This window comes from Anabrus simplex, chromosome 2 (assembly GCF_040414725.1).
Source record: "Anabrus simplex isolate iqAnaSimp1 chromosome 2, ASM4041472v1, whole genome shotgun sequence".
Classification (NCBI taxonomy): Eukaryota; Metazoa; Arthropoda; class Insecta; order Orthoptera; family Tettigoniidae; genus Anabrus; species Anabrus simplex.
The window spans coordinates 1,000,409,389-1,000,436,922 of NC_090266.1; the positions used below are offsets into that span (position 1 = coordinate 1,000,409,389).

The 27,534-nt window shown below is 38.7% G+C and overlaps 1 protein-coding gene across 2 annotated transcripts in view; it reads right to left on the reverse strand.

Annotated features, from left to right (window-relative positions):
- Positions 1-27,534, reverse strand: part of SrpRbeta (signal recognition particle receptor beta) — a 292,551-nt gene that overhangs the window by 15,555 nt on the left and 249,462 nt on the right. The gene's annotated exons all lie outside the window — the stretch shown is intronic.

A 27,534-nucleotide genomic window follows, 5' to 3' on the forward strand; every position in this document is an offset into this window, starting at 1 on the left:
CTTTATTGGTGGCGAAGTTAGGGCTCAAGGCCCTCTCTTACCCTTAACCACTAGAAGAATATACATAACTTATAAATACAAATTACACAGATAATGTTAATAGCAATAACAATAGTAATAATATTAATAGCAATAGAATCCTTAAAATACACTTAAATGATGTAACTACGGTGATCTATTCATTCATCCCATTCATTCCTTCATTTACTTAACAATTATCCAGCAAGTCAGTGGGATATCCTCAGCAAGTATTCGCGGCAAGCCGCTTTAAACTTTTGATGAGAGGGATTGTCCCTAATGTTTGCAGGTAGCAAGTTCCATGACCTGGACGCAGAGATTAAGAAGGAGCCGTTGTAAGCAGCAGTGCAGTTTACAGGTATTGCAAGAGAGAAGCCAGATTTTGTATTGTGGTCATGATAGGACGAGAGGTAAGAAAAAGGTTAACAAAGATAGTTGGGAGTATTAGTGGAAAGTATGTTGTGCAGAAGTGATAACATGTGAAGCTCATGGCGCTGGTGCACTTGGAGCCACGACAGTTCCCTATAACGTGATATATGGGCATCATGTCGTGGATCAATATATATCTTACATAGCTGCTCATGCTCAGGTCCAGTTTCTTGTTACTGTCGCAGGTTATTTCAGTCAACACAGTGTCACAATAGTCAAGTATAGATAGTATCAGAGAGTGAATTAGTTGTACTTCAAGTCGAACCGAGAATACATTACAGAATCGTTTCAGAGGATATAAGCATTTGTGTATTTGTTACATGTGCTTATCACCTGTTGAGTCCAATTTAGGGCCTCAGTCATAATAATTCATAAATTAGTCACCGAAGTAGAGTAGGGTATGATTTTATTGTTTAATATTGGAGAGATGTCCCGTTGCTTGAGGGAATATAGGTTTTTACTGGTACCGATAATGATAACTTGAGTTTTACTTGGGTTAATTAATAAAATGTTTTTATTTGTATAGTCACTAAGTTGATGTAGGTCAGAATTTGTTTTAACAATTGCAGTATCGATATCACTCGGATTTGAATGATAATAAATCTGTACATCATCTGTGTACACTTACAATTTGCAGAATTTAAGAGGTTTTCATATATCGTTAATTTGGATGATAAATAACAGTGGTCTGAGAACCGACCCCTGAGGGTCACCGAAGGTCTTACTTTGCCATCGTGAACTCACATTTCCCACTGTCACACGTTGCCGGCGATTTTCAAGGTAAGAGGAAAAGAACCGAAGCGACACAATACTGAAATTTAGTTCTCATAGATTCTGCAGTATTAACTGACAGTGTCAAAGGAACTACTGAGATCTAATCATGTCAGTACAGTCACATCCCATCAGTCCATTGCACGTCTAATATCATCTGTCACTCGTAGTAAAGCTGTCGCAGTGCTACGTCCTTTCCTGAAACCAGATTGGATGGGGTAGAGGAGGGAATGCTCTGTAAGGTATTCAATAACTTGTGTGTGCACTAGGCGTTCAAGTACCTTGGATAAGGGTGGTAGGATGGATACTGGATGATAATCTGAAGGAGAATCTAACTTGAAGCTCTTCGGGATGGGTCTAATTATTGCATCCTTCCAAACATCTGGGAAACATCTGCTTGTCAGGCAGTAGTTAAATATATGAGTTAGTATTATCGTATTCACAAAGGCGCACACACGGGATGCTGTCAACTGTGTACAATATTTTATTTACAAATTATATACACATTAATGAACCGCCATCTTGAACAAACACTTGACTGTTACATTAACATATCAACCAATTACCAACACAACAAAATCACAATGCAAGTTTTTTTTCTGTTAGGGGCTTTACGTCACACCGACACAGATACGTCTTATGGCGACGATGGGATAGGAAAGGCCTAGGAGTTGAAAGGAAGTGGCCGTGGCCTTAATTAAGGTACAGTCCCAGCATTTGCCTGGTGTGAAAATGGGAAACCACGGAAAACCATCTTCAGGGCTGCCGACAGAGGGCTTCGAACCCACTATCTCCCGGATGCAAGCTCACAGCCGCGCGCCTCTACGCGCACGGCCAACTCGCCTGGTCAACGCAAGTTTATACACTCGACTAACTACTTTCACTAACTACTCAACTCTCAAGACAGTCCTTTATATACCTTGCCTGGCCAGGCTTCTAGAAAAGTATGACACAACATGCTTTCTCGTATTTTCTCGAGTCTCCAATAACCTATGTACAAATGAATAGAACATTCTGTAAAACTCTAGTGACGAAGGTGTATTGTTCTACAATCTAACCCTGCGTTGCACAACATTACATCAGATTAATACATCATATTTACTGTACAGGTAATAAAAAATTATATAATATTAATTACATGTTCTTACATTAAATAAAGTCTAATTAATATACACATAGCAGACGTATCGTGACATAACCCCACATGTTTTGTTACACACGACAGATCATACAACACACAAATAATAAATGATACGACCACGATTTATACCACATAAAGTCGGTACATAACTATGTAAATAATAATACTAATAGACGTAAACAACTTAATAGCCACACCTCACAAGAATAATAATACCTTCTAATCGAGCTCGATATTTCACTATTTTCCCATGGGTTTAGAGAATTGTTTCCAAGTTATACTAGTCCATTACACACTTGCATCAGTATTGGCAGAACAGCTCCTAAGAAATCCTTAATTAGCGATATAGGAATGTCATCATTACCTTCGGCATTAGATGCAACTTCATTCGAGCTGATATTTCTAAAAGAGAATTGCCCATGCACAGAATGCTGTTGAAACAAGGGTAGTGAACTTTTAGGGAAGGAGGTAGAGGCTATTCTGGGCCGTGCGAAATGATCATTTAAAGCTTCTAGCGATATGCTTGGCACATGTTGTTCTATGTTTTACCTATACCTAACGTATGTAATTTATTCCATTTTGTCTATGGCAGTTCGTCAGTTCCTGGAAGTATTTATATTTAGAATTCCTAATTAGCTGCTGGGTTCTGTTTCTCAGAATCCTGTACCGCTCAAAATAGTCTGTGTCATGCGTCAGCTTGTACTGTCTGTACAGTTTATCACAACTGGCCATAGCAGATCTTATCTCAGCCGTTAGCCACGTGGATGAATGGCGGGTGATTCTTACCTGTTTCTTTGGTGCGTGCTTGTCAAATATTTCCAGTATCAGTGAATTGAATTTGTTTACATTAGAGTTTATGCTCTGAAAATTACATATATTATCCCAACACAAGTTATATGCATCGTGGAATAGTTTATTATGGTCCATAGGTTGTAAGTCTCGTAATGTAGCGTGGTTTGTACTCAGGTATTTGTGTAGAATAACACACGTACAATAGGTCATGTGAAGAGACGCCAAGAGCAGGGATCTGTCCGTGCTTAATTACTTTCTTAGGTTGATTTGTCACAAGAAGATCAATTAAGGTATGACTTGTGCGGCCAGAGTAATGAACGTGATTAGAAGCGTTGAGGGGTAAAGTCACGTTTGTGGCGAGAAATAAATTCAGTAGGTTATTCGCTTCACTAGTCTGCTTTAAAAGGTCAGTGTTAAAGTTACACGTGATTATAATGCCATCACATATCGAGATAAGATTTACTAATGCCTCTTCAAAATAATCAGTCTGTCTTATTTTAGGTGGCTTGTATACAATCCCTATTAATATCATTTTATGGCAGTCTAATTTTACAAACATAAATTCTGGTCGCAGTGTAAGTCTTGGGTCAGAAGTGGAAATAATCTTACATGATGATGATGATGATGCTTGTTGTTTAAAGGGGCCTAACATCTAGGTTAACATCCCCTAATGGTATGAAATGAGATGAAATTGAATTACAAATTAAAAGTCCAAAATCCTCCAGTGACCAGAATTCAAAACGTGAGGACAAAGAATGAATGGATGGATATGAATTTAAAGCAATCAATGGATCCGACCTGCAATGTCTCGCATTCACAGAAACTGACGTAAAACAATAGTATTACTGACCAAGGGACTGCGTCTATAGCATAATACTGAATCAACAATGCTTTTAGTCGAAAGGGGTCCAAAATCCAAGTCATCGGCCCCTCATAATGGTACTTATCATTAGGAAAGTAGAACCATGGTATCTGTCATGTTGCGGTACTAATAAAAAATAACGTAGACTAGTGGCATTCCACACAGTATGGTACTAGAAATAGGTAATGAAATTCGCACATGGAATACAGACCTACATTGTTTTGCACATTGTGGCACCATTTACAGGCAACGCAAACCTATGGTGTTCATCGCATACGTGTACTAACCACAGGGACCCACACTATCCCGAGGTGTTCCTTATATACTGGGTACTAATCACAGGTACTGTAGAAGCCGGCAACGCACTCTGTTGCTAATAATCATAAAGGTATTTGATACCTAACATAGTGGTACTACGTGCAAGTAAAAGCGACTCATTGTGTTCCCCATGTGGTGGTACTAATCACAAGTAGTTTCATGGTTCTAATACAATCATTCCTTGGTCGCCCCTTTTAGTCGCCTCTTACGACAGGCAGGGGATACCGTGGGTGTATTCTTCGTCTGTGTCCCCCACCTACAGGGGCTTGTGTGTTTGGTCCGCGAGAGGTATTTTATTTCCCTTAAGTCCGCCAGCAAGCCGGTTAGGATCCCCCCATCCGCCAGCAGGGACGCGCCATGTGGGAGTATCACCTCTCCCCCTGCTATGCCAGCGTAGTAGGTTTGTGGTATATTCTTACATTTCAGGTCATTTCTGTAATAAAGTAGAAGCCCACGACCTATTTTGTGAATACGGTCAAGGCATAATATTAAGTATCCATCAAGGTTAGCTGCCGATGATGGCATGTTTTTACGTATCCAGCTTTCACTGATTGCAATAATATGTACATTGTTCAATTCAAAAATAGCCTGTACCTCTTCCAGACGAACGAATAATAATTGGCCATTTAGATGGCAACAGTGTAACGACCGCGGGTGGCTACCGAGTTGTTCTTGCAACACAAGTCCCGTTGAAGGTGGAAGGGATGAAAGAGAAGGGGTGGGTGAGAGCTGTGGAGAGGAATGCAGGTCAATGGTATTACTCGTGTTCTGATCAACAAACATACCGGACTATGCAGTAGGAAAGTAAGAATTAAAATGAGCTTACCCAAGCATCCTTGAGTAGATCCACTGATTTTCATAAGCACACTTACACTTACTGTACACACACAAATATAAACTAATTAGTAAACACATACTTTCTTTCGCTAAGTTCACATGTTCAACCTACTTCCCGGAATGTTTTTTAACTGCGCCATCGTGCATATTTAAATTTTACTTCCATCTTCCCTTAAAACACAAATGCGTCCATCTTGAGTCCAGCATATCTGCAAGCCCCATAAATCCCTTGCCTCATTAAGGATATTTTTTCTCACACCTGTGAGGGACTCTGTTAGCATGAGCCCACTACCCTTCAAAACTCGCTTCACGCACCACACTCGATCATGATCACGGCACTGAAGGAACTTAATAATGATTGGTCGATTTCCCTCTGAGACCACTTCTGCAGACGTTCGATTTTGGCGGCCCAGGCTGTGGCAGCGATCCACATCAAGAAGCAACATTTCAACTGAGAGTTTATTTTTCAGTGACTAGAGTTTTGATGTAAACGTCCTCGGATGGCTGTTCCGAGACACCATGCAATAAAAAGGCAGTTGCGGTAACTGTACTGTTTGGCCTCGTCCAACACCTCATCCTGTTTCTGAAGCCGATCTTCCAGAGCCTTCCACACTCCCTTTTAAGCTCAGAGATGTCTTTGCTGGCCAGTTCCTTGAATGCCTGGAACTCGCCGTCAAGCACTTGGAACACGTTCGGTGGTTGACGGCACTGACTGCTGAGTCTAGGCGAGCTTGAAAGTCTTTCATGGAATCTTCGAAAGCCGATATCTTCCTAACTACTTCCTTCAGAGACATGTTGTAAACTTTTTAAAGAACACAACATATAACTTTGTTCACACGGATCAACACTTTCTGCAACTTAACTTTCCGTTTAAGCACGGTGTAGCAAGAGCAACTTACTGTCTTACTTGCCACTATTTTACTGAATAAATAAATAAATAAATAAATAAATAAATAAATAAATAAATAAATAAATAAATAAATAAATAAATAAATAAATAAATAAATAAATAAATGAGAAGGCTTACTTATTAGAGCTAGATAGGCCCCTCTTCATTTCCTATGGTGAAGGTTAATTGATAAAATGATTACAGAACGATATGTCTTAAGTTCTCCCTATACAATTAATTATAACAAGCTACATTTAGTTAGGATATCTGAGATATCTCTGTTTCTTTTTCTGCTAGGGGTTTAACATCGCACTAACACACCAAACGTTTTTGGCGACACAAGGATGGGAAAGGGCAAGGATTGAAAAGGGAGCAGCTATGGCCTTAATTAAGGTACAGCCCCAGCATCTGCCTGGTGTGAAAACGGGAAGGCACCAAAAACAATCTTCAGGGCTGCCGACGATGGAATTCAAGCCCACCATTTCCTAAATGCAAGCCCACAGCCACGCGCCCCTAACCACGTGACCAACGTGCTCGATAAGTTAGGATATCATGCAGTCAGCAAGACCCATACAAAATCACCACTGTAAAGTGGGAAAATTTGGACCAACAATGACATATGTCTATAAATGGCATACCCAGAATACAAGTATGCATCACTGCAAGCGGATGTATCAAGTATTACAGATGCTGAGACTGGTGTGCATGATAATAACTAAGAAACCTTGGCTTTGTTCTTAACCGAGCAAGTTGGCACACAAATTTGGGGACAATGGAATAGGTGTGTTAGGACTGGCTATGACCTTAATCAGGGTTCAGCTCCAACATTTGCCTAGTCCGAAAATTGGAAACCACAGAAAACCATCCTCAGGGCTGTCAACAGTGGGGTTTGAATGCACCATCTGATGAAGGGAAACTTACAGTTACATGACCCGTACCACACACACAACTCTTGTCTTTTGCTAAATATGTTTTGTATTTCTTTATACTGATTAGCGTTTTTCCAAGGGGTCAAACATTGAGATCATCTACTCCACACATTTCTATTTGGTAATGAGAATTGTAATCAAGCTAGCAAAGCGAGCGTTAGTATTGTATTGAGAGTGCTGAGTAAAGAGAATGTTCAAAGGCATCGGGCGGGTATAGGTTGATGGCATGGAAGAGTTAAGTGTGTGCGTGCAGCAAGTGGGAAGATTCACCTGTAACAAACTCGGCTGTAGGTAACTCTGATGGTGGCAGCAATAGTGGCAGTACTACTTGTGATAGGAGGTGTAGAAGTGTGGGAGCACAATTCTTCAATTGCAAACTTCTTTGATGAAGGAATTCGTGAGTAGGCTCATTCATTTGAGTAAAAAAATCATTTTTTTTGTACGTTATGTTTTGAAATGTAATTGAATCCTAATACTAATACTTGTATTGATATTTCAGGAATTTTGTGGCCAAATAATTTAGATAAGGAAAGGGTTTCCCTATTACTGACTGATGCTGCACCATACATGACGAAGGCTGGAAAATCCCAGAAAGTATTTTACACCATCTGAAACATGTTATAGGTTTAGCCCATGAGCTGCATGGTGTGGCTTTAACAATGCATCTTGAGTATGAGAACGCGAATACACTGATTTTTTTTCACAAAGAAAATAAATGCATAAAAAATAAGTATGGTAGTTGAATAAATTGCAAGATTACATGATGATGATGATGATGATGATGATGATGATGATGCTTGTTGTTTAGAGGGGCCTAACATCGAGGTCATCGGCAACTAATGGTACAAAATGAGACAAAATGCAATGACAATTTAAAAGTACAAATTTCATCCACTAACCAGAATAAATTACGTGATGATGAAGAATGAACGAATGAATATGAATTTAAAACAATCAGTGGATCCGACCCGCAATGCCTCACCTGACCAGAAACAATATTACGGACCAAGGGACTGTTTCCAAAGCACAATCCTGAATCGATAAATTCCAGGACTAATTATATCATATATTGAAAGGCAATAATATAATATTCTATATAACATACCGACAATATTTTCATACTAAAGGTATTCCTGAAAGCTCCTGCTTGTGTTGCTGCATACAGAGAGAGCTTGCCAGATTTGCCTTTGCCACCACAGCCAATTCTAACGGGATGTGGTACCTGGCTGCAATCCTTTACTGCAATAATTTTAAAGCAGTTAAGTCCGCAAGATATCATTAAACTGGACTATAGGTTAAATATTAAACTTACTGAATTTTTTTAACTGAATAACTTAATGCCATAGATTAGGCATAATATCGCTTAATTTTATTATTTATTCTGGTTTTAGGTCATAGACATTTTTCCAGTCGATGACGCTGCTTGTATTTAAGATGCGCAAATGGATTTCAACAAAATGAATGTCCAGCAAGACTTAATTTACAAAAAATCAAATTCTGGCAATTTGCCTGCTGCAAAAACGAGGTCTACCCCTTGTCAAATTAATGTATCCACAAAGGAGCACACAAGGTGCTGTCAGTTGGTACAATTATTTTATTTACATTTATCTACAAATTAAACACAGACATAACCTTGATCACTGCTGTCACAACAAAACACTCACATCACAAACCACCATTTAAAGACAACTGCTAATCGCTGCACATCGAGAATACAACCTTGGAACACAAATAAAACAGTTGAATGCTTAAAAGCTAGTCCACAACTTGCTACACAATAACTCTCTTACAACAACTCACTTAACAGTAACTATCAATAACTCTTCCCAATAAGTAATTTGTCACCATCAAGATCGTCTCCTTATATATATACGCCTGGCCAGGCTTCTAGAAAGCTACAATACAAAAGAAAACTAACTTTGTGAAAATTCTAGTGTCTAATACAGATTATATGGTACGGAATATTCTCCATTGTTCTCGTCACCTATTACCATTCTGGAAGTTGCAGTGTGTTTCACAATTATGGATTACAAATTATACACAGGTAAGAATAAATTTATAATATTAATTTACAGGTATTTACATTAACGGAACTGATATACATGTCTATGTACAACACGTTTCATGACATAACCTCACACACAATACGATTCGACTACGTAAATAATAATAATAATAATAATAATAATAATAATAATAATAATAATAATAATAATAATAATAATAATAATAATAATACTTTCATGACATAACCTCACACACAACACGATCATTCAACTACGTAAATAATAATAATACTAAATGGATGTACATCACTTCATAGCCATACATACAAGTAATAATAATAATAATAATAATAATAATAATAATAATAATAATAATAATAATAATAATTCAAGCCTGATATTTGCTTTGGTTACCCATGGGTGAGAGAATATTGTTTTCAAGTTATAACTGTTTATCACACTTGCGTAAATATCCCCCCCCATAACTTGAAACAATTTCCACACTTTGTCACACTAGTCAAATGTGCTCTCCTCCTCTTGACCAGCACGTGCCGTGTCGGGGTTGCCTCGCTGCCATCCTCTTCCTCGATGATAGTCGATGTGTTCTCCTCACGATGACCAGATGGTGCTGTGTCATTAGTAGCCTCTCCTTCAGGCTTACTCTGTATGCGCGCGGTTGGGTGACCTGCCGCAACTCGGATGCGTAGACCTCGACAGGAGGGTTGGTCTTCAGTAAGTAGAGCACATGGCCCAACTGTTTATCCACCTCGATGGGACCAACCCACTTAGGTACGAGACCTGCGTGAAACCCTCCAATCTTATTACTGACTGGGTGGTTATGTTGCTGTACTTGTTGGCCTGGTAGGAAGTTCTGGGTCTCTCTGACATCTTGAGCCTTAGCCTGGGTAAGGGGTCCCTTCCTGGCCAAGACTTGCTTCGCCTTGATGTTCTGCTGCTGTTGCTGCCACTCTGCTAGGGAAACAGCTGCATCATCTTGACCCAAAATGGGTGGAGGACGAATCTCCCAATCCCTGGTGCCGTACAGCTATCGACCAAGAAACAGCCATGCTGGGGAATAGCCGGTGACACGGTTGATGCGTCGTCGCAGGGCAAAGAGTGACTGCGGTATCTGACGGTTCCATAGTCGAAGTTTTTGTCTATCAGGTGAACTCAGCTCCTGGTTCTGTCGTTCCACTGGATTTGCCCTTGAGTTGTAGATAGGGATGGTCCAGTGCTCCACACTCCATTCCGTCATCATATGCTGCCACTTCCTCGACGTGAACTGACTCCCGTTGTCTGACAGAATGCACCGTGGATAACCGTAGGAGCAGAATACCTCGTCTTGTAGCAGGCTGGTGATGCGTCCCGTCGTGGCTTCAGGTATCTGAAAGGCCTCAATCAATCTTGTGAAGAGGTTAGTGATTACTTAGGCACGATATGGTTTCGACCCTACGGCAAAAAAAAACCGTATGGCTCCTTGCCGTGGAGATGTTGCTTTCACACTGCAACAGTTTTTTTGCCGTGATCAGTGCATGTCTTGATGCTAGTCATAGAGGACAGTCATTTTAATTAATAATAGGATGATTTCCTAATATTAGTATTTTTTGGCTAAAAATGAAGTCGTGAAATTTTATCATAAGAATATTTTTGTGAATCTGTATATATAATAATATTGTATAACTGAAAATACACTTACCAAACACACCTTTCTTTGTCTTTAATTACATCATCTGGTTTCAATTCGAAGTAAACTTCACACCAGGTATTTCTTGTCACATTCCTATCTATATAAATGCTACTGCATTTATAAAGATCCACTTTGTGGAGGAAATATTACATTTTTATTCCATTTTAGCTGGCTGAAACTAGGATTTATTAAAAAAAAAAAGCTATTTGTACAAGCCCTGTTGTCTTATCAGCTAATACTTCGTTACATTTTCTTTAATTGTCAACAAAATTATTAGCGGAAATACGCAAAAACGTCCTGGCTAACCGATTTGTATAGCGCCACAGCAAGTAGTGGAGACTTTCCATGCACTGTGAGGATGGGTAGCAGGGGTATATGTATTTATTTTTTTACAATTTGTTTTACATCGCACTGACATGGAGAGGTCTATTGGTAACGATGGGATAGGATAGGCCTCGGAATGGGAAGGAAACGGCCGTGTGGAAATGGGAAACCGCGAAAAACCATCTTCAGGGCTGCCAACAGTGCAGTTCGAACCCACTATCTCCCGGACGCAAGCTCACAGCTGCGCGCTCCTCTCCGCACGGCCAACTCGTCCGGTTTTTTTTTTGTTTGTTTGCTAAGCTCATGGAGACTGAGGTATGATTCACCTGCCTGCCGCGTGCATTCGTCAGTCTGGCAGTCTCTTTAGTGTATTAGTTTCTTAGTATGTAATGAAATACTAAAGGATTTTTAATTGTGTTATCACACAGTACTTGTATTTATTGTTAGTACATGTGTAAAATTGCTCCTTTGATGAAAGTTTTATTGTACAGTATTGAATCAAAATCTAAAATAAAAATAAAAAAACTATTATTAGCGCACTTAAGTTGGTAGTCTGCCAACCTTTACCTCTCCGACAAACTTACCACTTTGTAGCCTTTTTAAAAGTTTAGATCTATCTCACAAACCCGGGTACAGTTTTGTTGTCTGTACATGATTACCACCCCCACCCCCACCCCCGTTCTAATTCCCAATCGCTGTTGAAGTTGGGACCAGAGTAATCAGAATTTCAGAATCTACGCCAGCCATTTCACAAAACCAACCATAAATCCTACAAAGCAATCGTCAAAAGATGTGGGTTGTGGTACTTTCACTAGGGGCCAGATTTTATCGTGGAGTATTTCTGTGATATCTGGTAAGATCTCGTTTTCGCTTCCTTCCGGGTGCAGACGCTTGAAGAGTTGGTACTTCTGCAGGATGAAGGCGCTAGCACTCGTGCCAGTGCGTTGTGCTTCAGTCAGTAGCTTCTTTTTCATGGAGCTCTTCACCCCTTCGGAATTAAACCTAGCAAGGAATTCCTTCTTCAAGTCCGTCCAGTTTAGATTTAATCCCTTCACGGGACATCATCGAGTATGCCAGCAGGAAGCTATCTCCCACCAAACAATGCTACTGCACTGTTGAGAAGGAAGCCGTAGCTGTGGTGTGGGCCATGGGCAAATTCAGAGTCTACATGGAGGCTACTTGGCTCTACACCAATAATGTCTCTCTCAAATGGTTGAACTCGGTCTCTGGCTTAATGTCCAATAACGGACCATTATATTGGTATTATAAATTTACTCATTCAGGACAAATATTTTAGGTTCCCTATGGGAATCAACATCTACATCATTTGATGGCCAGGCAGGCATCTATTTTTGGAAATGAGACATAGCTCTCATAGTGCACTGGCACTGCTAGTGGCTTCAAATAGCCTATGCAGTGGCCTCCACGGTATGCACTAGCCTTGCGTCTTGGGTGGTGTGCTAAGTCCCAACTGACGAGCCTAACTTAGCACACGAGGGTGAAACGCAGGCAACCAAGAATGAGTTAGCTGGAAAATTTATAATGTCCAATAACGGGCCATTGTATTGGTTCTAGGATAAGGGCGTTGTGGTCGTCTTCCTTGTTGGCTGGAATCTGCCTTCCTGTTGCTCGCCTTGGTGCAGGCACAGATGTAGCACCCCTTCACGTAGACATAGACGTCGTTCCACCAAGTGGCGGCGTGCCCCTTTAATCGCGGTGTGATGAGTTGCACGAAGATGTCCTCTGGTAAATTAGTCCTTTGCAATAGGTTGACAGATCCCTCGACAATTCTAGTAGGTTTCTCCTCCAGTCCTCCATGGTATTCTGGAAGGTTCTCTGTAATCACCTTCGGGTCGAGGTGTGCTGTATTGCCAGTTAGGTTTGAGAGGGTTAGAGGTGATACGTACTGATTGCGTTAGTTTATCTTCTACTGCATGAAGGATGTTTTCCCTTATATTCTGCATATCTCCCTTGATGGTCGAGAACCAGTTTTCTAACCTTTCTTCAACAGCAGAAATACGGCTCCCAAGATTTCCCTCGACGGCAAAGATGCGGCTTTCAAAATTTCCCTCGATGTTAGAAATCCTCCTCTCAACCTGTTGTTTATGCCGGAAACCTGGGTCTCCACTCTGTCCTTGAGGTCCAAGATATCCCCTTCCAGCTGGCTTACTCTAGTATCGATCTGGTCAACCTGTCCCCGTTTTGATCTGATGTCCAAAATCTGCTGCGTTAATCGATCGGTGATGTCGGTAATTTGCGATTAAATTTTGTCATTTATGGTTGAAATTTTCGATTCTAGGCCCTGTTCTACATTGTAAACCTGTGTGTACACTTGTGCTATCTGTCCGGTTAAAACTGAGTTAGCTTGAGAAATTTTGTCTGAAATTTTGCTTGAAAGCTTGTCATTTACATTTGAAATTTGATCAGCAAGTTTGTTATTCTGTTCATTGAGTGCCTGGATCATAGTCATTATGTTAGAACACATTTTGGGAATATTTACCTCATCTTCCGATGTTTTGTCGGCATCTTCGCTGACTTCGATGAAAAACTTTTCACGATCTTCTCTTCTTTCCACGAGATGATCCCGTTGTCGCGCCTGTAGCGATTTTTTCTTCCCGTTCGTCAGAAGATTCCTCTTGGTAAGTTCGTCTCTGAGCTGTTTCAGTGACATATTCTCTAGTATGACTTGCATTTCAGTCTACTACACTCGTAAATTTTTTAAGTCCTGTCCCATGGTCGGCAGTTAACGTATCCACAAAGACGCACACGAGGTGCTGTCAGTTGGTACAATTATTTTATTTACATTTATCTACAAATTAAACACACACACAACCTTGATCACTGCTGTCACAACAAAACACTCACATCACAAACCGCCATTTAAAGACAATGCCAATCGCTGCACATCGAGAATACAACCTTGGAACACAAATAAAACAGTTAACAGCTTAAAAGTATGTCCACAGCTTGCTACACAATAACTCTCTTCCAACAACTCACTTAACAGTAAGTCTCAATAACTCTTCCCAATAACTAACTTGTCACTGTCAAGATCGTCTCCTTATATATGTGCCTGGCCAGGCTTCTAGAAAGCTACAATACAAAAGAAAACTAACTTTGTGAAAATTCTAGTGTCTAATACATAGATTATAATGTACGGGATATTCTCCATCGTTCTTGTCACCTATTACCATTCTGGAAGTTACAGTGTGTTTCACAATTATGGATTACAAATTATATACAGGTAAGAATAAATTACAATATTCATTTACAGGTATTTACATTAACGGAACAGATATTAATGTCTATGTACAACACATGTTTCATGACATAACCTCACACAAAATACGATCATTCAACTACGTAAATAATAATAATACTAATACTAAATGGATGTACATCACTTCATAGCCATACATAAAGTAATAATAATAATAATAATAATAATAATAATAATAATAATAATAATAATAATAATAATAATAATAATAATTCAAGCTCGATATTTGCATTGGTTACCCATGGGTGAGAGAATATTGTTTTCAAGTTATAGCTGTTTTCATACTTGTATCAAAATCATTAGCAGTTATTGAAAACATTCAAATGTGTTTGCAATCATCGCATGGAGAAGCAGCTGTGGCAGTGATGCATTCAAATCTTGATTTTAAATTCGCCAAGCTGATAAAAGACGTATTGTGTGGTGAAAATGCAAAAGATGTTCAATTTGACCTTACTTTGTCCTAAATGTCTTCATTTAAGTATGCACCTGTCACTTCCTGTGACAAAGAAAGATCATTTTCTGTGTTTAAGAATGTGCTGTCAGATAAATGGATGAGATAAAAACCAAGTTAGTAATTGGAGTAATTAATTGTTGTGCAATGCTTCAAAAGGAAATAAAAATGTAACCATGTAGGACTAAATTTTGAAAACTCATATTTTCCAGTTTATTGTGCATGTTTTTTCATACAATAGTGCATGACATCATGCATATTTTGAGTTTTGATAGTGCATAGAAATCCAGGCTCTAGTTACAATAATAGTGAGATTTTTTTAGAACTATGTAATACAGACAAAATCTACTTTGAACAGTGGTGGCCAGGAGATGAAAGGGGTAATTTAAAGTTTATAACAGAAATGGGAGGTAGTGCTATTGATTTACAGTGGCAATATGTTCAAAGGAGGCCTTACCAATCCTCAAGCGGATAACTCTTAAAGGATGGCGAGAATTTCATCACTAGGGGGTGGATGTTGTTGAAATGCCATATTTTTTCTCTCTGTACTAGGTCATTGCTCAGTAGTACAGAAATTCGATCTGCAATACAAGAAATGATAATAAGTTTTTATTTTGTATTCTTTTGCATTTCTTGGTGATTAGGGTTGATCAGTCATTATTTCAACTTTCAAGAAAGTTTTAGTTCAATATATAGCATTTTGAAGAATTTTAGATCATTTAAAAATATTTCTTTAAAATTTATGCATGCATTCCTTGTCACACTGATAAAAGCCCACAAGTGACAACATTAAAAATTGTTAATTTTTCTTACGTATGGTCAAATTTTCTAAATAGCTTTCATGACCAAGCAACCTGTCCAGCAGTTGCTGATGACTAGGAAAGGGTAAGGAAAGGATTTATACCTGTGAGTCTCGTATTTCTGAGATATGTGCAAGAACACAATACAGAACTTTGATATTTTTTTTTTTGCTAGGGGCTTTACGTCGCACCGACACAGATAGGTCTTATGGCGACGATGGGATAGGAAAGGCCTAGGAGTTGGAAGGAAGCGGCCGTGGCCTTAATTAAGGTACAGCCCCAGCATTTGCCTGGTGTGAAAATGGGAAAACACGGAAAACCATTTTCAGGGCTGCCGACAGTGGGATTCGAACCTACTATCTCCCGGATGCAAGCTCACAGCCGCGCGCCTCTACGCGCACGGCCAACTCGCCCGGTACTTTGATAATTAGGAGAAGGTATTTCCTGACATGCCTTAAGCACAAGGAATACACAAGCCTTAGCACCAGCCCCAATAGCCAGTCTTTCACTCTCACATACAGTACCTCATAGCCAAGAACTAATGGAAACGAGAAGGTACTGTAAACAACAGTTATATAACTTTCTGCATCAGTACAAAATTATCCTCCCAAACAATTCTGAGCAAGAAAAATCCCAAAAGAGAAACCATCACAAAGTGTATTTTTAATTCAGCTAACAAATGAATTTGGAAAAGAAGTGTTTACAACAGATGGGCATGTTTTATTTTGTTGATTGTGCAGTGTTAAGGTTAGTGCAGAAAGGAAGTTTGTTGCACAACATATTAAACAAGAAAAACATCTGAAAGCTGTAACGAGTGTGAAGAACAACAAGTGTTCCCAGGTTCCTGGGGGACAAGTTGTTAGCACTACATTTGGCAAATCATTATTTTCCATATATATATATGGGATAATATACTTCCAAGTAAATTAAAAAATAATTATTCCTGTAAAATCAACAGCTCTGCAGTAACTAGAATATGGATATATTACTTGTAAAACCATTGTTATATGGTCACCAGAATTTAGTTTGGTCTAATATTTTAAAGCCTTTTTTACTTACTTTACAGCATTTTTTCATAAATCTGAGGGCATTTTATCGATTATCTTCAGTGAATTTTAAGGCCATCAACATCCACCCCTACACATCACTTACCCATAATTATAAATCTGTTAAGTAAGAAGGAGTATCAAGTGGCTTCTTATCACAGGAATATTAGAGATAGATTAGTGCCCAAGTTTAGACTGAAAAAATACCGTATCATAGAATTCAAGGAATATTTTGAAGGGAGATCCCTCTTTGGAGGCAGTCCTACTCAGGGAGTGACGCCACTGCCTATGTGAGTCCCAGAGCACACTGACCCACTGTGTAGCACATGGTAACGGTCCTAGCTCAGGGTTACGAGTGAAGACCTCAACAACATCTACAGCGGAGAAGGTGGACTTCAGTACGGTGGAGATGGTGGAAGAGGCAGCCCTACACTCAGGGATTAATATGAGTGCAACAAAGCCATCCAGTCAATGGTTTCCAGGGCAGAAGAGGAAGATTCTCAGTGGCTTGGAGGGTGGAAGAACCAACTCCAGGTCTTACCAACTGTGGTTTTACTCCTAGACAGAGCATTGCTCTGTCCCAGAAGTGCTATCGCACACAGCTACCACGATGGATGAAAAACGTTCGCAAATTAATACCCCTGCTGGTAAAATCCGGGGCCAACTCCTCGGTGTTAGCGCACAGAATTATGGGGGCCCTAACCCATTATGCTTAGATCAGTTGGAGGGTCCATCACCCAGCAAGCTGAAGACGAAACAGAAACACTTCTTTGGAACACTCAATGTAAACATTCTTCTGAAGACAGGCAAACAGACGGAACTAATAAAAGTACTTGAAAAATATCAGATAAAACTACTAGCCATCCGGGAAACACGGTACATATCAAATGACATCGCAGTAGCAGATAACTTCAGGATACTAAAGGAAAAACCTGCCATTAAAGTTAAGAAATCTGAGAAAACCAAGAACACGATGGTAATACTTGGTATGGCCTTCTTTGTTCACCACTCAATAGTAGAATCCATCGTGGATTTGAGATTTCCGTCTCCAAGACTGTCTATACTGACCCTAAAAAGAGGCAACAAACTCTATACTATGTTCAATGCCCATGCCCCTGTTAATGACGACAACAAAAATAATCCCCAGAAGGTAAACGAGTTCTGGTCTCAACTTGAAGAAGAAATATTCAGAACTCCAGACAGGCACATCAAGATTCTAATGGGGGACTTTAATGCTCAGCTAGGGAAAGACAAGAAGTACAGAAAGGTGATAGTAAATACTCAGCTCACCACAGGACTAACAAGAACAGTGAAAGGTTAATACATAGCTGCCAATTTTTAGAAATAAAAAATAGGAAGATGTTTTAATTCTTGGATTTCATCACATATATTGCGCCACGGTCTAAGTGAAAAAAGGACAGGATAAAAGGCATGCATACCTACAGTTACAATGTGATTTTATCATTAAATTTGAAATCCTAAACTAAAAAAAGCACATTAAAATGGTTACAAGAAAATGTACCTAATCACTCTCATTTATGAAGCATACATACGAATAATAATACAGTCGAACCTCGATATTTTGAAACTCCTTTACTCAAATTTTCAGTATCTCAAACTAACTTAGATTTTCCGGCCATTTGTCCTATTCTTCACGTGTATTTATTTCTCTATTCTCGAAATTAAATTATACAAATTTCTCGATTTCTCGAAGCAAACATTGTGTCACTTGAAGCAAAAATACCCTGTAACTCGAATTATGTGCAACATTAACTGTGCAATATGGCATTTGCTGTTTGTGAGGAACAGTTAACAAGTAAAGAAATGGTTCCAGTGAAGCTGGAAACTAATATGACAGGAACCGAAAAACTCGAACTTCTATTGATCGGCAGATCGGCAAAGCCTCGCCGTTTGTCGGGTGTCAATTACCGGTCACGTACAAAAGCAAGCCAAGAAGTCACGGATGACAAGCTCCATTTACGAAACTTGGCTGCGTGGTATTGACGAAAAGTTTCAACGTGAAGGGAGGAAAGGTTAATCGCAACAAACAGAAGAGACTAACGGATTTTTTTCCAAACGTATTAACGGAGCTATGTTCCTTATTTCACTACTGTATGTACTGTATCCTGTCTTTTAAAAAATGACAAGAATAAGGGTTATAATTACAGTGATGCCGTAAAAGAGAGTTTCTTTGTATACTTTTAAGTACCGGTACCGTTAAACATAATGTATTCAGTAAAAGCCTGTAGATATATATGATTCAATTATGTGCTATACATACTCAAAAACGGTTTCTCTATATCTCGAAATTTCAATAACTCGAAATTTAATTTATCTCCCGAGGTGATTCGCATAATAGTTTCCTTTATTAGACTGTAAAATGAACGGAAATTTAATTTTATAGGTTTCTCTGATCACTTGGAGATAACGTTTGTTATGTTTTTTGGCAATAACGTGAAGAGAAAATACCAGAAACTGTCACCGACACAACTCCCTGAAATACATTCAACTCATTAAAATTATGAAGTAAGAATAAACAAAAACGCAGTGAAATACGTGAAACTAGCACATACAAAACAGATAGGTATGTCTCATACATTATTAACATACGGCTTTGACACGGGGAAAAGCACAGAACCGCTAGAAAAAACATGTGGCATACAATTCCAACAAAATTACGCTAAGAAACTATGTTAATAGCGCGCGAACCACACAATAAGAAACTCATTCTTTTGTCCCAATAAACTGAATCGCTAACGCTCGCTAGCCTCTCTCGCTTGTAAGACGATTATCGTCCCGAATCCCCAGCCGCAAAGCACACATGCTGCTGTAGCGAGCAGGAAACACGATACACAAAGGCGACGGACGATACACTCGCAAAATAAACCACCAAATAAAAACGCTTGAAAATGAGGTTGGGTAAATTACACAAGTACATAAGAATTGAAGGGCTGAGAACCATAGTGGGCCAAATCCACCAACCATTGAAATTGAGTTAATGCCATCAAGCGGTTCATTTCTGCCTCAGGTATTATCTCTTCAACTGGGCTGTCTCCACGTCATCCCATTTATATGCTACAGGGTCACAAAATATCAACCAAATTGAAGTAGTCGATGGAGGTAGTGCCATAGTGCGCCAAGTCCTCATGACCAATCCTTTGCTTTCTCTGAGTCATGTGATATGTGTAGTATCATGATGAACATCGGCCATGAGAATTTAAACAGTGATACAAAATCGAAGAAAAGAAAGTGTGTATTTTTACAAGAGGAAGTTTCGGGTGTATAATGTAGAAATACATTAACTGCGAGAATGTTAAAAGGGTGCATGTACATGTGGGATGAAGATACAGCACAAAGGGGTCCAACAGAAATTGGTTCATGTATTCTGTATTACCTGAGGAAAGTCAGCACAACAGGAAATCAATTAATGGCCTATTCAGACAAGTGTAGTGGTCAGAATAGGAATCAGAATATTGCATCTTTGTGGGCCACATTAGTTCATTATTCCCAATTTAAAATTATTGACCTTCAGTTCCTAGAATCTGGCCATTCATATTTGCCTATGTGACAGAGATTTTAGTACCATCAAAACTTCAAAACTTAAGGGAAAATCACTGTTCACGATAGAAGATTATCTGACCTCAGTTAAGGAATGTAGGCAAAACAAGCCCTTTAGTGTGAAGAAACTGGAACAGAAAGATTTTGTGAACATTCAGGAGCTCTCAGAAGAGTTTGTGATTCGTAAAGAAACAGTAGATACGGAGAAGGTTCAGTGGCTCAAAATTAGGTGATTTCGTTTCCAGTCTAATGAACCTGTTAAATACAGATACACCCTCAACGAAATGCAAGAATGGAAAATCGTTGATATTTCACCTTCTCTTAAGTGCAGGCCATCTGTAAAAGTAAAAATCTTCAGTACTTTCACCATGGGAACTGAGTCCTGCTTAAAGAGCTTTTAATGAGCTCTTTTTTTAATTAAGCTGGCAAAAGCTAAATGTGATGATTTAATTGCCATGCTTCCAATCATTCAACTATTTAATCATAAGTTTTTTAGGTATTTCCAATGTTGTAAGGTAACTACGGCAATATGAAGTGCCTTACAGTGCCACGTGGAGTTGGTCAACTGGCGTATTGTTAAAATTCATACTTTCCGTTTAGAGCCAAAGTGGGACAAATCCACTCCACTGAAAAATGATGGTATTCATTTACTTTTTATTTGTATTGAAATGCCAGATAATCTTTGTATTTTGTTGTGTAGTGAGTAATTGATGTATTAACTATAATATGCAAATGTTGTAGTTTCTGTAATCTTTGTCTGTGAATTATGGCAGTGACTAAACTTTAACCTTAATTTTCTCCATTTTTTTTAAAAAATGGCACTTGGCCCACTATGGTTCTCAACCCTTCAATTTATCCTTTATCCAAGGGGAAGAGTATTGACTGTACTGGAGGTTATATTGGTCAAAAATAGGAAGAATTAAAAATAAAACAGAAAATCGGAAGACGAGTTGAAAAAAAACCGGAAAATTCCCGGGTAAATCGGAAGGGTTGGCAGGTATGTTAATAGATATCTGTGAATCTTTCAACTTAAAAGTAATGTCCACACAGTTCAAGATGACCCCAAAGCAGATGCAGAAAAGGCGCGGTCACCCAACTCTCTGTTAGGAGAGTTTCAAATTGACCATGTTGCAACCAATAACCCCAGAGAAATAATGAATGTTAGAGTACAACGAGGAGCAAACTTTGATTCAAACCAATATCTGACTAGCATCAAAATGAAATTCATTCCCAATACCAAGAAGAAAACTTTCAGGATACAAAAATACATAATTGAAGAACTGAAAATAAACCAAAATATAATAGAAAACTACCAGAAAGAACTGGATTTATTGAACACACATAAATGGGATGAAATGGCTCAAAAAACCCATGAAGGTGCAAAACATACAATATTTCTCGCTAAAAGGAAAAGCGTCCATGGTGGAATGATGAGTGTGAAGCTGCTCTAAAGAAATGTTCTGAGGCATGGAATATATGGGAACTCCACCAAAGAGAATTCTGATGGGTTCAGAACTCAAAGGAAATTGACGGCCAAAGTTTTCAGAAACGCCAAACAAAAATTTGAAATGGACAAATTAAGGGATATTGAAGAAAAGTTTAAGAAGAGCCATTTGCTTTACGTCGCACTGACACAGATAGGTCTCATGGCGACGATGGGACAGGAAAGGCCTAGGAATGGGAAGGAAGCTGCCGTGGCCTTAATTAAGGTACAGCCCCAACATTTGACTGGTGTGAAAATGGGAAACCATGGAAAACCATCTTCAGGGCTGCTGAAAAAAATTGGGGTTTCGAGGGGACTGGAGTGCACCCTGCCAAATTTAGATAAGGAAATTTCAGTTGAAGTAAAAGAATTTAGAGAGAGGGCAGAAGTGGAAATCAGGAGAATTTCAAGTATCAGCAATTAATTCTGGAAAGAAGAAAGAAAAATAACTTTAGCCTAACAAGCATAGTCAAAATGATCTAATCCAAGTAACTATAGAGGGATAGCATTGTTAGTTTTATTATGAAAGATATACACAGGGATACTGGTGAAACAATTAATGAACTGAGCAGAGGGATCTTGATCCTGTCGAGACTCCAGTCAGGATTCAGAAAGGGAATGATGGCAAGTGATAATATAATGGTAATAAAAACAATAATGGATAAATAAATGAATAAAAGAGGCAAGATGTACATTGCAGCAATTGATTTAGAGGAAACTTTTGAATCGGTGAATAGACGGGTTGTTGTGGGGCAGAACGGAGTATCAAGGAAAATAATACGAGCAACTGAAAATACATATTCAGAACTTAAATGTTATATCAAAGCAGAAGTAGTGGGGGAGATAATTTCAAAATTGGATCTTAAATAGGGATGTAAACCGTCGCCTATATTATATTGACTGTTTATTAATGATATGTTCCAATCAAAAGGCTTTGAGAAGGGATCTTCTCCATGTCTCAAGAATCAGGATATTCCAGGCCTAATCTTTGCTGACAACATCCTTCTATACGCATTAACACCTGCCAAGCTGCAAAATAGTATTAATGAGGTGAAAAACTATTGTGAAGAATGGAATCTAAAGGTTAATTCACAGAAAACCAGAATAATGATTTGTAAAAGGGGGTGACAAGCTAGAAGTTGTTAAAAATGTTTAATACTTAGGGACGATTATAAGCAGCAATGGTACAGGGTCAGAACAGATAAAAAGAGCAAAAATGAAGGGAGTAAATGCCTTGTCTAGTTTTAAAATACTGGACAAAACGATGCCCAACACACAGGTACCAACTATTACGGATTGTCCATAATGATTACGGATTTCACTTCGCGATTACGGCATTATGGTCAAAGCGCAAATTATTACGAAAAAGCAACATTATCACAATAAAAATTAATTTCTATGAAAAAAGTGAAAGAAGTAAAAAAATGTTCAATCCCTTAGAGCATTACTGGTCAACCCTCCTCGTTTCAATGTTTGTAAGTTGGCAACTAAACATATTTGGCAGTTATTTGGTCATCACTTCCTTTTACTTCCCACGAGCGTTGTGAAGTCACAGCCAGCTACATAGATATACGCTGCTCTCTTAGCTAGAATGATGCATCAAGTCGGCCGTGAAGTAGGCCCTACTCCTTACTCTGCTGTTCTCCAGTGCACACGTTTGGCTCTCTCTTTGTTGTGTGCTTAGACGTGAGTGGTATATTTAGTGCATTTCAATTCAAATGATCCTAGTCACTGATTCGAAAAGAAGTGGTTGGTTTTGTAAAAGTGAGCAGAGCAATTGTCAAACTGCATCCTCTTCTACGAAGACAGCAATGTTACAGAAATATTGAGACGGTTACACAAACGAATGGCCATGCCTACTTGCTTCATGTGTTAGCGAAAACCACGTGTTCTGCAGTGTGTGTTCGTGTGATTTCTCTATGGCTCACGGTGGACGAGAAGATTGCAGAGGACACACAAAATCCACGAAACATCACACATACAGTGAATCAAAATTACGAAACCAGTCTGTTTTACTGTTCTTCGTAAAAAATAATGAAACTGTGGTGACAAATGCCGAATTGCTGTTCACATAATTTCTGTTGGACCTTAATATTCCGTTATCAGTTTCAGACCACGCTGGAAATTTATTTAGATCAATGTTCCCCGATTCTAAAATATCTCAGAAATATGGCTGTGCAAGAGCTAACACATGCGTTTTTGTTCAATACACGGCATCCGAGGCAAAAAAGGAAATAAGTGAACTTTTGCAAATAACGCCTTTTTCTTTGGTTACTGACGGCAGTACGGATTCAAATGCAGTTAAACTTTATCCTACAGTTGTCTCTTTCTTTAATGCTCAGAAAGGCCAAGTATCAACTCTTCTATTGTCATTGTTAGAGGGTACTGATAACACAGGCGAGGGAATTTTCTCAGTTATTAATAGTGAATTGTTTTCTTTAGCCATTCTATGGGAAAATTGCATTTCTTTTTCATCTGACAAAGCATACACAATGATGGGGGCAAATAAAGGTGTAACCAAATTTGTGAAGGACAGGCATTCTTCTGTTTATGTCCTGGGTTCTTCATTGTCATCTCATACATATCTGTGCACAAAAAGCAGCAGCCCAATTACCAGTCAATGTAGAGAAATTTTTGGTTCAGTTATGTTACTATCTTGATAAGAGTTCTAAAAGGCAAAACATGTTGAAAGTATATCAGGCTGTTTGTGGTATAGAGGGTTACAAAATTTTGAAATATGTCAGTACCCGTTGGCTCTTGCTTCTTCAGTCCATTAATACTGTTCTTGAGCAGTGGGAAGCTTTGACACTCATGTTTTGTAGTGAGCCCCATCACAAAAATGAGAGCACCAAACAGTTTGAAACTGTAAAATCTTTCTTACAAGACCCACACACAAAAATGTTTTGCTACTTTCTTCAGAGTACACTTCCTGTCTTTAAGTCAGTGAAATAATTTATGCAACAAGATCCTCCAGTCATACTTCTTCTTAGGAGGAAACTTGCTGTTTTTTTTTTTTTTTTTTAAATGACCTATTGGTCAGTTTGTTCAGCCATGTTCTATTCAGTCAGAATCTACCTCCCTTTCGAGTGTTGAATTCAAGACTAGGAAATACCAGAAAGCCAATGAGGACTTGGTAATTGGAGCAAAAGCCAGGGGATACTTGAAAGATAATGACTGTGATGAAAAGATGTTTTATAATTCTGTAAGGGAGTTTTATATGGCAGCATGCAGTTATATTATCAGGAAATTTCCCCTTGATGACGAATTTCTTTATCACGCCAAAGTTGTAGACCTCTCTCTCAGAATTAAGGTTTCCTATTTCCCTCTTGAATATTTTGTTTGAAGATTCCCAAGTTTGGTCAAGGAAAGTGAACATGGAAAACTAGAAGAGGAATTTGCAGTTTACCAGTGTGATACTCTTCCTGAATATATTATACATGGACCTAACATTCATGTGAACTGGGGCAACACTGCAGAGCTTAAGAATGAAAGTGGACAAATTAAGTATAAAACCTTAAGTAATGTTGTATTTGCAGTATTACATGTACCTCACAGTAACTCTCCCACAGAAAGAGTTTTCAGTGTTGCTAGGAAAAATCAGACAGACTTCAGGCCTACATTAAGTGCATCTACACTGGAATCGCTTATGGTTCTGAAGATGAACATGTCAACTCAGGGTGAAGTTTTTTTTACAAGTTGTTTTACGTCGCACCGACACAAATAGGTCTTATGGCGACGATAGGACAAGAAAGGGCTAGGATTGGGAAGGAAGCGACAGTGGCCTTGATAAGGTACAACCCCAGCATTTGCTTGGTGTGAAAACGGGAAACCATGGAAAACCATCTTCAGGACTGATGACAGTGGGGTTCAAACCCATGACGCAAGTGTAACAGACTGATATAACTTGAAAACAATATCCATTAACCCATGAGTAAATAATGCAAGTATCGAGCTCAAATTATTATTTTTTATGATCGTGATTAATATTATTACTTTGAGGTATGGCTAAGAAGTGTTTACATCCTTTTAGTATTAACGTCATATGTACATACGATACGATCGCGTTGTTTGTGAGGTTATGTCATGAAACTTATGCTGTTTATAATAATTTATATGAGTTTAGTTAATGTAAGAACCTGTAATTAATAGTATATAATTTATTGTTACCTGTAAATATCATACCTTCGCAAGAAAAGTGACAACTCAAAATCTTGAGAAAAATGTTTCATTGGTGCTGATGAACAAGAAAGATGTGTTCAGTTATCAGTAAAAACGACAATTTATAGTTCGATGGTTGCCACTAGGCAGCACTTGTGTCGTTTTTCCGTTACGTTGTCTTTGCACGCTATCTATCAGGTATAGCGTCACTTCTCAGTAATGTGTCTGCAGCTGGAGAAGGAAGTGCTGTGGGTTACCATCAACAACGTCACATTTTAAGTTGTGGAGGTTTATGTCATCAGTTCTCTCAAGAAAACGATATTTTGTGTTGTGACGGTTTACGTATTCAGGTCTTTCAAGAAAAAATGACACATTTGGAGTTGTGACGGTTTGTGTTTTCAGGTCTTTCAAGAAAATACGACAGATTTTGAGTTGTGACGGTTTGTATGATAAGATTTCTCAAGGTTTACCTCATATAGTCTTATGAACAGTGACAGATTTTGAGTTATGTTGTTATTTTTGAATTGTGTATACATATTTTGTTCACTTGTGACTCTGCATGTAATATTTTGTTTTGAGTTGTAACATTTTTCTTCTTATAAACTAAAACACTTTCCAAGTTGTGATCAAATGAAAACTATTTCATAAAGACAGGTAGCAGTTTGTGGGTTGTGTTTATTACGTGGGACAATATTTCTGTTTCTGTAATAAGTTCACGCAGTGACTTAATAATGAAATTAGCCACAAAGTGGGTGGAAAGAAAATCGGAGGAACAGCCAGTGTCAGAAAATAATATGATTGCTCCTGTAGAGAAGAAATGTGAAGGGTGGACTGTTGTAAGATCAGATGGCACAGGTGTTCGCTCTGCTGCCTCCACAACGACAGTGTCAGGCTCAATGCCATAGGTAGGCGACACCTATTCGTTACCGCTTGAAAAGTGTAGTGAGGTACCAGATACTCGAACAGAAGAACATAATTTATGCCGTAAAGTGTCTGAAAGTGAAAATACAATTGAGAATACAATTTGTGAAGCAGATTCTATTACTGAAACATTTGATGATCGAGATGCAGACCCCGACTTTATGCCAACCGAAAATACAAACGAAAGAGAGATTTGGATGCAGACAGCTTTGCTAGTATGTCCGAGAGTTCAAGTGGTGTTATAGAAGGCAACAATAATCTAAATGAAGAAATTATAAAAGATCCAGATATTGCACAGCAGACTAAAAAGGGAAGGAAGTGAACATCACAGCCCAGCAAGTGATTGAAAGCTGAGTCAAAAAGGCTTAACAATTTGGGTGAGTCTTATGTCTCAGCTTCAGAATCAAAGACAGTCTATCCTAGGAAGAAGATGAAACCTTGAAGTGGATTGAAATGTAGGCTTCTCAGCTTCAAAATTAAAGACAGTCTATCCTAGGAAGAAGATGAAACCTCCGTTGTGGATTGAAATGTAGGATTCAGTGCTCCTCAAAAATTAGTACTGAAGCAAGACAAGATATTTTTATTAAATATTGGGAATTGGGAACAATCCAGCACATTGCTTCCCACATGCAATTCATTCAGCCCCCTTACCGTTATAAAAAAGAGGGTAGTACACAGTGTCTGAACAGTGTCTTTTTCTTTGAAATCAATGGCCAACATACTCATGTGTGCAAGGATCATTTCAAAAGAACTCTCGATATTACTGACAGACCAATAAGAACGGTTATGGAGAAGAAAGATGAGACTAGAGGATTTATAGCAGACCATCTCCGA